This window comes from Phacochoerus africanus, chromosome 15 (assembly GCF_016906955.1).
Source record: "Phacochoerus africanus isolate WHEZ1 chromosome 15, ROS_Pafr_v1, whole genome shotgun sequence".
Taxonomy (NCBI): Eukaryota; Metazoa; Chordata; class Mammalia; order Artiodactyla; family Suidae; genus Phacochoerus; species Phacochoerus africanus.
Window position 1 is genome coordinate 25,107,267 of NC_062558.1, and position 12,662 is coordinate 25,119,928.

At 44.5% G+C, this 12,662-nt stretch overlaps 1 pseudogene; it reads right to left on the bottom strand.

Moving 5' to 3' along the window:
• Positions 1–5,734: 5,734 nt before the first annotated feature.
• On the bottom strand, positions 5,735–9,677 carry LOC125116920 (Y-box-binding protein 1-like; annotated as a pseudogene).
• Between the last annotated feature and the right edge of the window lie 2,985 nt (positions 9,678–12,662).

A 12,662-nucleotide genomic window follows, 5' to 3' on the forward strand; every position in this document is an offset into this window, starting at 1 on the left:
GGGACAGGGACCAGATACAAGGAGTTTCTAGTGTCTGCCTTGCTGCCTGGGATGTGTTAGAACTTCAGGTGGGGTTTCCATAACGACCTGAGCTTACTTCCTTTACGATGCTTTTAAGAAAAAGAAATCGTTGGGTTGGTTGTTGTCAGATCATCTGCGTGGAAATAAAATCTGCCTCCTCAGGTCTTCAAAAGAACAGAGCAAATGGGGCTGCCGACTTCCTGAAATGGTGACCTTAAAAGTATTTTGGGGAGTTCTCTGGTGGCCCAGAAGGTTAAGGATCCCGTGTTGTCACTGCAGAGGCTCAGGTCGCTGCCATGGTGTGGTTGGGTCCCCGGCCCGGGAACTTCCGCGTGCCTTGGGTACAGTTAGGAAAAAAAAAAAAAAAAAAAAAGCATTTTGGTCCCTGAAACAGAGGATGTTTTGAGATGCCCCTACAGTGGTCCTGTGATGTCTGTACGGCCCCCCCATCCCCCACCATATAGTACGTTATGGAGCCCACCATCATTATCACTTGCCTGGCTAGAAGTCCCTTCCCTTCTGGGCTGCGTAATCCAGCAGGCAAAGCCCCAGCCTCTCTCGGTCACTGTTTTGCCCTCAGCATCTCCGGTGACGCTTTATACACATGATAGCTTAATAAACAGCTGCGCTGTGAGTGACGGGGCAGCAGTGGCCAAACCAAGGCACAGGACCAAGTGGAAACGAGTAAATGAGAGAAGTCAGGAATAACTTGATCCTCTAGGTATCTGCCTGCCGGGCTCTGATGGGAAGAAAGGAATGGGGAGAGGGATGGATACTGGGTTGGAAACCAGAACCCTCTGCCCTCAAGGAGCACTGCCCACCACTGGTGTCCATTTAACAAATCCCCCCGCCCACTGCCGACTGCAGGCACAGATGTAGTGGGGGGCTCTGGACAAACTCGGACTCACTCTGTGCTATTCGCATCCCCCTGGAGTGATGCATCCTGTTCCCATTTTCCTGTCTTTCGTCTGACAGATAAATTAACCATGATGCAGACATGCCGTGGAATACTACTCAGCTATAAAAAGAATGTACTTCTCATATACACGACAACACCGAATTTCAAATGTATAGTGCAGGTGAAAGGTGCCAGGCTGAAAAAAAGCTACATGCTGTACAATCCCATTTATGTGACACTACGGGAAAGGCAAATGTATAGCACCTTAAAAAAAAAAATTAGAGTTTGCCAAGAGCTGGAGAGGGATTTATTAATTTTTTCTTTTTTGGCCACCCCACAGCATATGGAATTTCTGGGCCAGGGAGCAGATCCAAGCCACGGTTGTGACCCATGCCACACCTGCGGCAACACCAGATCCTTTAACCCACGGTACTGGGCTAGGGATCAAACCTTCGTCCTGGTGCTGCAGAGACGCTGCCAATCCGGTTGTGCCACAGTGGAAACTCTGAGGGACTGATTTTGAAAGGGCTGCAAGAGGGAAAGTGTGAAGCTGGTGGAATTCTTATATTTCGTTTCTGGCAATTGTTATTCAACTGTGGACACTTGTCAGAGTCTTAGAAGAGTACACCATAAGCATGATTTCTTCTGTCTCTCTAATTTGAAAGGAATAAAATGTAAAGATATATTAAAAATCTTTCCACGGTCTGAATCGAGAACTTTTTTTTTTTTTTCTCACAAAGAGGAGCTTAGAGAAGAGTATGCTAAATATATTTTCCCACTGACTAAGTTCAAGAAGTGGAAGTTTGAGCCAGGGTCTCAAAACTGGGTCAAGACACAAATAAAACCACCTCTGAACAATCCATGATCTGCATTTACCTACCATTCTGTGGACACGGATGATGTATTTTTCATTGTTGTTGCCTTTCCTTGACTGTGCTTTGTATGCTATGTGTCAGCCTTATTTGTTATTCTTTCTGTACAATTTCTCCACTTGGATGTCAACTGTTCCGATGACTAATATCTTAAAACTTTAGTCATTGCAAGACAGATTCACTGGATTTTCTTCCTTTTAAGTATACAATCTGGGGGGACGAGCTTTATGGGCATAGTTACACCCAGGTGCCCACAGGTCCCGTAAGAACACGTCAACTGCCTTGCAAGTCAAATTCAAGGGCGGGCAGCAAAGAGAATATTTCCAGAGAGGGGCTTACTTCCCAAAAGGGGTAACTGCTCTTAGACAGAGGGAACTGTTATGCAGACAAATATGTATATCCGTACCACTCTTTCTGTGGGTGGAGTGTTTTGCGGAGGGCTGATGAGGGCTGATAATAGTTTCCATCATCCATTCCTTCTTCTCCACAGGGGAGGGATCTGACTTCTGTGGAGCTCATCTTTTCTTCTCTCTCACTCAGTTGGTTCATGGGTACTGGGTGGAGTCAACCCCTACCCCTGTTCCAGGGTGTGTCACATGACTCAGATCTGATGGATCAGAACATCACATCCCCTCAAGGATATGACTGGTTCAGGGATAAGCAATGCAATCAGTTAGAACCTATGGCATAAAGTGAATTTACTTTGTTGAGGTTTTGAGGTATTTGGGGTACTACTGAGAAAGAAACACACACTCTGTACTGTTCACCACACCACACACCTCTCTCCAGACTTGACCTGGATGGCTTTGGTTGTGAGCTACTGGCTTCCACCTAGCTGCCACGTGGAACGTTGGGATGAAACCCATACGGGGACAGGAGAGCTGTGACGTGTCAAAAGATTGAGTTCTAGGGACAATGTGGGAGGGCCTGAATCATTATAGCCATTGATTTTTTCAATTAAGTGGCCTCTAAAGAAGTTTGAACTGTTTTCAGTCAGAGAAACTGGCATCAGGCTATCAACGATTCAATGTTTTAAAAAGTGATTTATAATTCAGCTTCCATTTATTGAGCTTCTGCTATGTGCAAGTGTTATCACATTGCATCCACACATTATTCATGTGTGGTGTTGTATTTTACCTTTCAGTCGGTGAAGAAATGGGAGTCAGAGAAGTCAGGTTCCTATGTATCTTCAGTGCCAATTTTCCTCCATCCAAATAGCTCTTCCATGCATATCTGCTGCATCTAGTCCCCATAAATCATTCTTGTTTTTCTTCCATGTTGAGGTATCTTTCAGAAAATATTTCTGCAGAATGAACCAAACCTGGAAGAATAAAATGTGTGGGAGGGTAGGTCATAGGAACTGAATATCCTTCAGTCATCAATTTGAACATGTCCACTTGTGCCCTGGTGGTTGTGTTGTTTCAAATGCTTATGAAATCAGCATGCAAAGGGGTCATGTTGGCCAACATTCTTCAGCCCCCCTCAGAGTCCCACGTCAAGAGACCTTCTTTGGACCAGGGCTGTGGTTGCCATAAATGTTCTGTCTCTAGACGCAGCCAGGAAAGGAACAGGAGGAAAATCATTTCTCTTATTCCTACCATTTAGTTGCCCATCACTGCCCTCCACTGGCAGAACCGAACAGGAAGTGGCTGTAAGGAGGTCCGGAAATGTAGTTTTCAGACAGTCGACCCCCTGCGATGAAGACAAGCACAAAGATAGGAATAAGACTGAAGGTAAACAGGCAACCAGCCTAAGCTCCATCCCACCCACCTTCCTCCATGCCAACATCTTCTCATCGTTAATTCTCAGATTCAATTTTTCAGCGAGAGCTTCCTAGAACCCAACAGGTCTTCTTATGAAATAGTCCTAAATCAGCCTGGGCTTCCCCTCCTAACTCTCTCCATGTCTTAGGTTTCTCATTTTGGTCTTAGTGCCTATTGGGGACTTAATTCAATGACAGAAAATGTTGTAGGGAACAGGCCAAACTCTTTCAGAGAGTTTCAGGTCAAAAAAAAAAAAAAAAAAAAAAGACCAGAGTTCTCCTTGTGGCTCAGCAGTTAACAAACCCGACTAGGATCCATGAGGACGCAGATTTGATCCTTGGCTTGCTCAGTGGGTTAAGAATCCAGTGTTGCCATGAGCTGTGGTGTAGGTCGAAGATGTGGCTTGGATCCCCCATTGCTGTGGCTGCGGTGTAAGCTGGCAGCTGCATCTCCAAGTTGACCCCAAGCCTGGGAAACTCCGTATGCCACGGGTACGGCCCTAAAAAGCAAAAAAAAAAAAAAAATTTAATTAAAAAAATTTTAAACCACCATTTTCTTCTGACTCAGCACAGCCTCCGTTATCATTTTGTGCCAATTTTCTATCAATTCAAGGAAAGTTTTATGAAACTGACTTTATTAAAAGAATAAGAAAGTTCTCTATCTATCTTTTTGAACAAGATGATGTTGATATGCAAATATTTTAGATCCAGAGGGTTAAACGCCTATTAATAGCTATGAAACCCTTCAAAGGGAAAGAGGAAAGCAGATTAATTTAAGGTCCTACAAAAGAGTGTAGGTGTTGGGGGTACTGGTTTTCCAGGTAGGATTCTGGTACAAAGGCACTGGGTGGGGCTTTGGGGAACTAAGCGAAAGATAAAAAAGGGTGAGGTCAGAAGAATGACCTTTAGAGGATCTGATATGGCAATCTTAGGGAGATTCTATGAGGCAGGGACCCAGAATCCTTATACAACAGTCTCCTGGGAATCTGGTGGCAAAGGAGGTACAGGACAGGACTCTGATCTGCTTGTTTTTCTACCTGTAGAGTTAAAAAGAAAACCACATTAGTTCTCTTGTGGCACAGCAGGTTAAGGATCCAGCATCGTCACAGGTGTGGCTCAGGTCCCTGCTGTGGTTTGGTGTCATCCCTGGCTCAGGAACTTGCACATATGGCAGACGTGGCCAGTGAGTGAGTAAATAAATACATGAGTAAATAAATAGAAAGAAGGAAGGAAGAAAGAAAGAGAAGAAAAGAAAGAAAGAGAGAGAAAGAAAGGAAGGAAGAAAAGAAAGAAAGGGAAAGGGGAAAGCAGATTAATTTAAGGAAAGAAAAAGAAAACCACAGAATTAAAGAACTTGAGCAATGAAAGAAGGTTTAGAAATCACTTAGTTTGGAGTTCCCATTGTGGCTCAGCAGGTTAAGAACCTGACATAGTGTCTGGGAGGATTTGAGTTCAACCCCTGGCCTCACTCAGTGGGTCAAGGATCTAGCATTGCCACCAGCTCCGATGTGGCTTGGAACTGGCTGTGGTGTAGGCCAGCAGCTGCAACTCTGATTTGATCCCCAGCCTGGGAATTTCCATATGCCATAGGTGCGGCCCTAAAAGGACAATTAAATAAATACATAAAAATCACCGAGTTTAATTTTTCTCAACCTCGATTGTGCCTGAGAGTCAGAAACGCCAAGACTCCATTCCTGGTGACTTCTTGGAATTAAATTTTGAGGGAAGCTCTCTGGGACATTTTTTTTTTCCCGACCATTATTTAAGAACTTTATTAATAGGTGCTTGCAGTTTGTTGCCTTTTTTTTTTTTTTTTGAAAAAAAAATCAAGCTGTAAACTTTTATTACAAATTAAAAATTAGATTCTTAAAAATCTCAACTTGACCAGATATGAAACAATTTAAAAACCATTAAAGATGTATTGAGACAAACCAGGCCTTTTTTTTTTTTTCTTAACACGTTTGTCATTATCAAAACGAGACATGTTTAGGTAAAAATAATAAAAACCCCATGCTGCATAGATAATGCAGATAGTTCTAGTTATTTGGTCAACAGGCAAAAAGCAAGCACTTAAGGTCTTCAGCTCCAATCTTTTGTTCATTTCTTATTGCTGGAATTTCCTATTCATTTCTTCTTCTTGGATGGCTAAACCAGATGATGGTAGAATTGGTAAGCCGGCATTTACTCAGCCCCGCTCTGCTCTGCCTTGGGGAGCAGACGAATTCTCAGCTGTGGATCGGGTGATTTTGTCTCTTTTCCATCTTGTGGTTTAGGGTTTTCTGGGCGTCTACACCGGTAATTGAAGTTGCGGTGGTACCCACGTGGAGGTGGCTGCTGACCCTAGGTCTCATCTCCTTGATTTTCCTTATCTTCCTCATGGCCGTCCTCTCTGGCTTGTCTTGGGCGAGGAGGGCCCCTGCGGCAGCGTGCTCTATAGCCCGATGCACACTCTGTCTCACTGGCCTGCCTTGTTCTCCTGCACCCTGCTTGTCAGCACTCCATCCCTTCTCCCTGCACAGGGGGGTTGGAATACTGTGGTCCACGCCCATAGGCTCTCCCCATGTAGTAAGGTGGGAACCTTCACCCGCGGTAGGGCCAGTGCTGTGCCTGGCCTTCAGGACACTCTCTGATCCCTCATTCTTTTCCCCGCTCTCACTATTCTGGTAATTCTGCTGGTAATTGCATGGAGGACCCCTGCGACGTGGATAGCGTCTATAATGGTTACGGTTTGCTGCATATTTACTGCCTTGCTCTGGAACTTCACCAGGGCATGTAACGTTTGCTGCCTCCGCAGGCTTTTCTCCTTCAACATCAAACTCCGCAGTCTCTCCATCTCCTACACTGCGAAGGGACTTCCTGCGGTCATTCTTCTTTATGGCAGTCTGGGGTACAAATACATCTTCCTTGGTGTCATTCCTGTTGATGAAACCATATCCCATTTCTTTTTTTTTTTTTTGTCTTTTTGTTGTTGTTGTTGTTGTTATTGTTGTTGTTGTTGTTGTTGTTGCTATTTCTTGGGCCGCTCCCGCGGCATATGGAGGTTCCCAGGCTAGGGGTCTAATCGGAGCTGTAGCCACAGGCCTACACCAGAGCCACAGCAACACAGGATCCGAGCCGCGTCTGCAACCTACACCACAGCTCACGGCAACGCCGGATCGTTAACCCACTGAGCAAGGGCAGGGACCGAACCCGCAACCTCATGGTTCCTAGTCGGATTCGTTAACACTGCGCCACGACGGGAACTCCTATATCCCATTTCTTACATTGAACCATTATACTGTCCCCTTCCTTGAGATGATCTCTGGGTCATTTTGATATTCATTCTCAGGGATGACTCTTGAATGGGGACAAAGAAGCAGAGACCCAGGAACGTGGTCCCTATCTTCCCTGTGAGTTTTGTCTCCAAGACACCAGATGGCCACATACCCCTTTCTGTTCCCTGGCTCCCACCTGGGCGAGGTCATGTGACTCATACCATCCAAAGGTGATGTGGTCCATTCCAGGCCTGGCCCTTTAAAGCATGTTGCAAGCTGCTCCAGCATTTCAATTATGAACTTGGAAACCTACGTGTTCCATAAGAGAGACACTAAGATCACTGAGTTACCACATGGAAACTGCGACTTGCATTTGATTCGGATGAGCAACAATGAGCATTTGTTGTGTCGAGCCACTGAATTATTTTTAAAAGAAAAATAAATCCATATTTTCTACCTTATTTTTATTTTGTTTATTTTGTCTTTTCTAGGGCCACATCCAGGGCATATGGAGGTTCCCAGGCTAGGGGTCGAATTGGAGCTGTGGCCGCCGGCCTACACCATAGCCACAGCAACACAGGATCCGAGCCACATCTGCGACCTACACCACAGCTCACGGCAACTCCGGATCCTTAACCCACTGAGCGAGGCCAGGCATCGAACCTGCAACCTCATGGTTCCTAGTTGGATTCGCTAACCACTGAGCCACAACGGGAACTACCACCTTATTTTTTTTTTTTTTTTGAATAAATTTTATTGCTGTTCCCTTTGTGGCTCAGCGGAAACAAACCCAACCAGTATCCGTGAGGTTGAGTGTTCAGTCCCTGGCCCTGCTTCTTGTGTTAAGCGTCCAGCATTGCCATGAGCAGTGGTGTAGGTTGCAGGTTCGGCTCGGACCCGCATTGCTATTGCTGTGGCTGAGTGCAGGTGGGCAGCTGAAGTTCTGATTTGATCCCTAGTCTAAGAACCTCCATATGTCGCAGGTGAGGCCCTAAATTGAAAAAATAAATAAATACATTTTATTGGAGTATAGGTGACTTGCAAGGTTGTGTTAAGCCACTGAAATTTCAGGCTTATCTATTGCGGTGGCTAGCATTAATTACACTGAGATTGATATTAAGATGAGGTCTGTATTAAAGAGATCAGTATCTATGCTGGGTATCTTTTTTATGTGTGTGTGTCTTTTTTTTAGGGCCACGTCCGAGGCATATAGGGGTTCCCAGGCTAGGGGTTGAATCGGAGCTATAGCCTCTGGCCTACACCACAGCCACAGCAACACAGGATCAGAGCCACATCTGCCACCTATGCCCCAGCTCCCGGCAATGTTGGATCCTTAACCCACTAAGGGAGGCCAGGGATTGAATTTGCCTCCTCAAGGATGCTAGTCAGTTTCGTTTCTGCTGAGCCACGATAGGAACTCCTAGGCTGGATATCTTTTGAAAGACTGTGGCTTGTGAAATTTGGCTTTCAACTCTATGTACAAGGGTAGTTCTGGGCTGGTACGATCACAGAGGTGTTCTCGCTGCTAAAACACCCGCTCTTGTGTTGGAAACATCGTCCTTGGAACTTCACTCTGTGGGTTTCAATGATGTGTGCTGGGGAGACTTACAGATGACGTGAAGGAGCCTGTCAGAGCTTAGAAGACAGCACTGCACACTTGGACTCTGCAATTTATCAGATCTGAGTTCAAATCTTCCTCTCGCCTGGCTGGCTCATCGTATTTACCTTCCTCCGAACTTGTTTCCTTGTCTGATAATGTGGATGTGAACTGACTTCTTAGGATTGTTATAAGATGGAAATAGGATCAAGTCACATAATGTGCCCTCTGCAAATATTGGGTTCTTGATGTTTATTGATTTTTCTTCAGTGCGACAGGGAACCAAGAGAGGCTTATCAATGTGCGTCTCTGCTTACATCAGCACATTTGGATGGGGGTTCTGAGGAGACCCTGGGTTAGAGAAAGACAATCATTCAGTCATGAAACATTTATGGAGCATTATTTTTGAGCTAGGGGAGCTAGGATTACAGACGTTGAACAAAACGAGGGTCTAGCCAAATGAGCTGACTGGCTTAGGACAACAAACAAGAGACCATCCCTGATTACACAGAATAATGAAGAGTGGGCCCCATTGTTGTGTAAATTCTTACGAAAAAATCCTTAGTTAGTGGTGCCTGTGGGGTTGGGGTGAGGTTATCTTTGAGGCCAGTTTTATCAGTAAGTGTCCAGCTTAGGCAACCCAAAATACAGGGAGAAACTAGTAGTTTCTTTCTCTCACCATGTGCCATTCTGAGCATCTCTTCCAGAACTGGTAAGGTGGCCTTATGGGGTTAGAGACACCCAACTCCTTTTATCTTGGCTATCTCTACACACAGATGAAGAACAAATAGAAGATACTGCCTATCTTAGATCAGCTTCCCTGAGGGCAAGACACTGAGCTAAAGATGTGAGTGTAGGCAGTTTCCCAGGGGTGTTCTTGGAAGTAGAACCTAGGAGGCATCAAAGGAAGCAGAAACAGGCAGAAAAGGAAATTGCTTTAGGATGAGAGAGTCCTAAGTGGATCCAGACATCTGGAGTTGGCTGGAATTGGGGAAGCAGGCTGGACTCCTGTATCTTGAGGCTGACCAGTCACTGGATGTGGGCTGGGGGTGTGATGTGGGTGAGGCAGATCCCTGAGGCTGGGAATAATTCCTGGTGGGGGAGCGGGGGAGAGGTGGGGAGACTCACCTGGGAGCTTTCGGTCCAGAAAAGGAGATGGTAAAGGCCCCAGAGCATCTGTCACATAGCCTCTTGCTTGTAATGACAAGACCCAAAGATTGCTTATGGCTTCCTCTTGTTTACCATGGACCAGACTGTGGGATAGGATGGCCATGCCTATTTGCAAGAAGGTGAGAATAAACATTCTTTACCAGCAGAGTAGCTTTGTTCTCAGTGGAACCTTAAGAGTTCTGTTGCCAAACAGAAGGGGGAATATAGCTTGGATGGGGCTAGACAGTCACAAGAGGGAGGGGCTTTATTCCAAATGGAGATCTCTATGTTTATGCAAAGGTAAAAAGGCACTGGGGAGCAGGGGCAGGGGAGGGGATGGGTGCCGCAGGGGAACTTGCCAGTATTTGAACACTGAGTGCATGAACTACTGAAGAAAAAACACAAGCGGGCATCAATGTCCTGAAGCCCATTTCGGCTTCCCAGCACTGTCTCATCAAGAACTGGCTTTGGCTTTGGTGCCAGCCCTGTCACCCATCACGGCTCCAGCGGCCTGGTTGGGTTTTGCCCCAAGGTTCAGATTCAGGCTGTGTTCCACAGCATCTGAACATCCAATACTTCCAGCTAAGTAACTTGCAGCCAAGAGACAAGTGCAATCAGCTGGTGTGCCTTATGGACAATAAACAGTTTGGCTAAAGCTCTCCATTCTAGAGTTTAGCTCTGGCATCTGGATTTCTCACTGGCCCCAGAATGAGATTTTTTTTTTTTTTTCCATCTGGGAAACCAGTGGTGGCATGGAGTAGCCAAAAGTTCAAACATCTTCCCCAGAGGAATAACTGATTTTCTCTAGCCCATGTTGCCCTACACAGAGACCAATAAGTTCAAAGGAAAGCCACGACAATCCCCATTTTGTGGAGATGGATGCAAACACCTGCCTCACGCACATGTGTTGTCCTGAAGAGCATGTATGTTCTCCATTTGAAGTCACCCCAGAGTAATGGCCTTATTGGGCTTCTGGCCTTTTTTGTTTTTTATTGATTAGTAAAAGATATTTATACAGGAGAGACTTAGCCTTTTTTTTTCCCCCCTTTTTGGGCCACACTTGGGACATACAGAATTTCCCAGGCCAGGGGTCGTCGAATCAGAGCTGCTGCTGCCAGCCCATGCCACAGCCACAGCAATATGGGATCCAAGCCATGTCTACCACCTACACCACAGCTCACAGCAACACCAGATATTTAACCCACCGAAGGAGGCCAGGGATCAAACCCACATCCTCATGGATACTAGTCGGGTTCGTAACCTGCTGAGCCACAATGGTATATCCAACCTTACTTTTATATTTGTGAAATATAGATTTACCCCGTTCTGTCATTTGCCATTTGATGTTGTTTGCATAAACAGTTTAATTTATCTGTCCAACCTAGAAAGGCCATTTCTCCGTTAAGAATATAGAACAACTCTTCCGTAAGGTTCTCATTTATTTGCCATATGGATGACCAGTTATCCAATTATCATTGGATAATATATCTTTTAAATATTATTGCTGATTTGATTATGGGGAAAATATTTTTGTTTCTGTGAAGCAGAGAAGGGAACAGAAACCTTGAATCTTGAAGGGATTGAATTAAAATTCTATTCTTTTTTTTTTTTTAACTCTGTATCACTTTTTAATTTTTTTTTCCTCTCTTTTTTTAGGGCCGCACCCACGGCATATGGAGTTTCCCAGGCTAGGGATTGAATCGGAACCGTAGCTGCTGGCCTACGCCAGAGCCACAGCAACGCCAGATCTGAGCTGCGTCTGCGACCTACACCACAGCTCACGGCAATGCCGGATCCTTAACCCATTGAGTGAGGCCAGGGATCAAACCATGTCCTCATGAATTCTAGTTGGACTGCTAAGCCACAACAGGAACACCTCACTTTTTAATTTAAAAAAAATTTATTGAAGTACAATTGATGTACAACATATGTTACAGGAGTTCCTGTCGTGGCTTGGTGGTTAATGAATCCGACTAGGAACCATGAGGTTGCAGGTTCGATCCCTGGCCTCACTCAGTGGGCTAAGGATCCGGTGTTGCCACGAGCTGTGGTGTAGGTCACAGAGGTGGCTCGGATCTGGCGTTGCTGTGGCTCTGGCATAGGCCAGCTGGCTACAGCTCTGATTAGACCCCTACCCTGAGAACCTCCATATGCCTCAGATGCGGCCTTAGGAAAGAGAAAAAGACAATAAATAAATAAATAAATAAAATTTTAAATTAAAAAAAATATATATATGTTACAGGTGTACAGTGGAATTCACAATTTTAAAGGTTATACTCCATTAATAGCTATTATAAATTATTGTTAGTTACTATATTGCCTGTGCTGTATAATACATCCTTGTAGCTTATTATATAACTAAGTTTGTACCTCTTAATCCCCTACCCCTATATAGTCCCTCTGCCCTTTCCTCTCCCCACTGTTAACCACTAGTTTTTTCTCTATATCCGTGTCTACTTCTTTTTTGTTTTATTCATTAATTTGCTGTATTTTTAGATTGCACATATGTGATATCAAACAGTATTTGTCTTTGTCTGACTTATTTCACATAGCATAATGCCATCTAAGTCCACCCATATTACTGCAAATGGCAAAATTTTTGTTCTTTTTTACAGCTGAGTAGTATTCCGTCACATATATACCACATCTTCTTATCCATTTATCTGTTGATGAACACCTAGGTTGGTTCCATATCTTGGCAATTGTAAATACTTCTACTATGAACGTTGGGGTGCATGTATCTTCTCAAATTAGTGTGGTTTTTTTTTTTCAGATATATACCCAGAAGTGGAATTGCTGGGACATATGGTAGTTCTATTTCTAGTGAAACTATATTCTTCAAGTGCTTGGGCTGATTGAGTTGGAAACTTATAAAGCCTTAATTACTAGATGTATTTATAGCACTTAACCATTCAAAGGAGAAACTGGCAAATTAGGGAAAAATCTAAATCAAATAATTTTGAAACAAATACAGCAGTAGCAAAATCATACACTTATAAGAACAGATGAAGCAATATAAATTATTTATGCTGACAGTCCTTAGGTAATAGGGAGTGGTGAGGATTGTGGTGCATTAGAAAGACTGCATCTTCCAAAGGAGGAAATACTT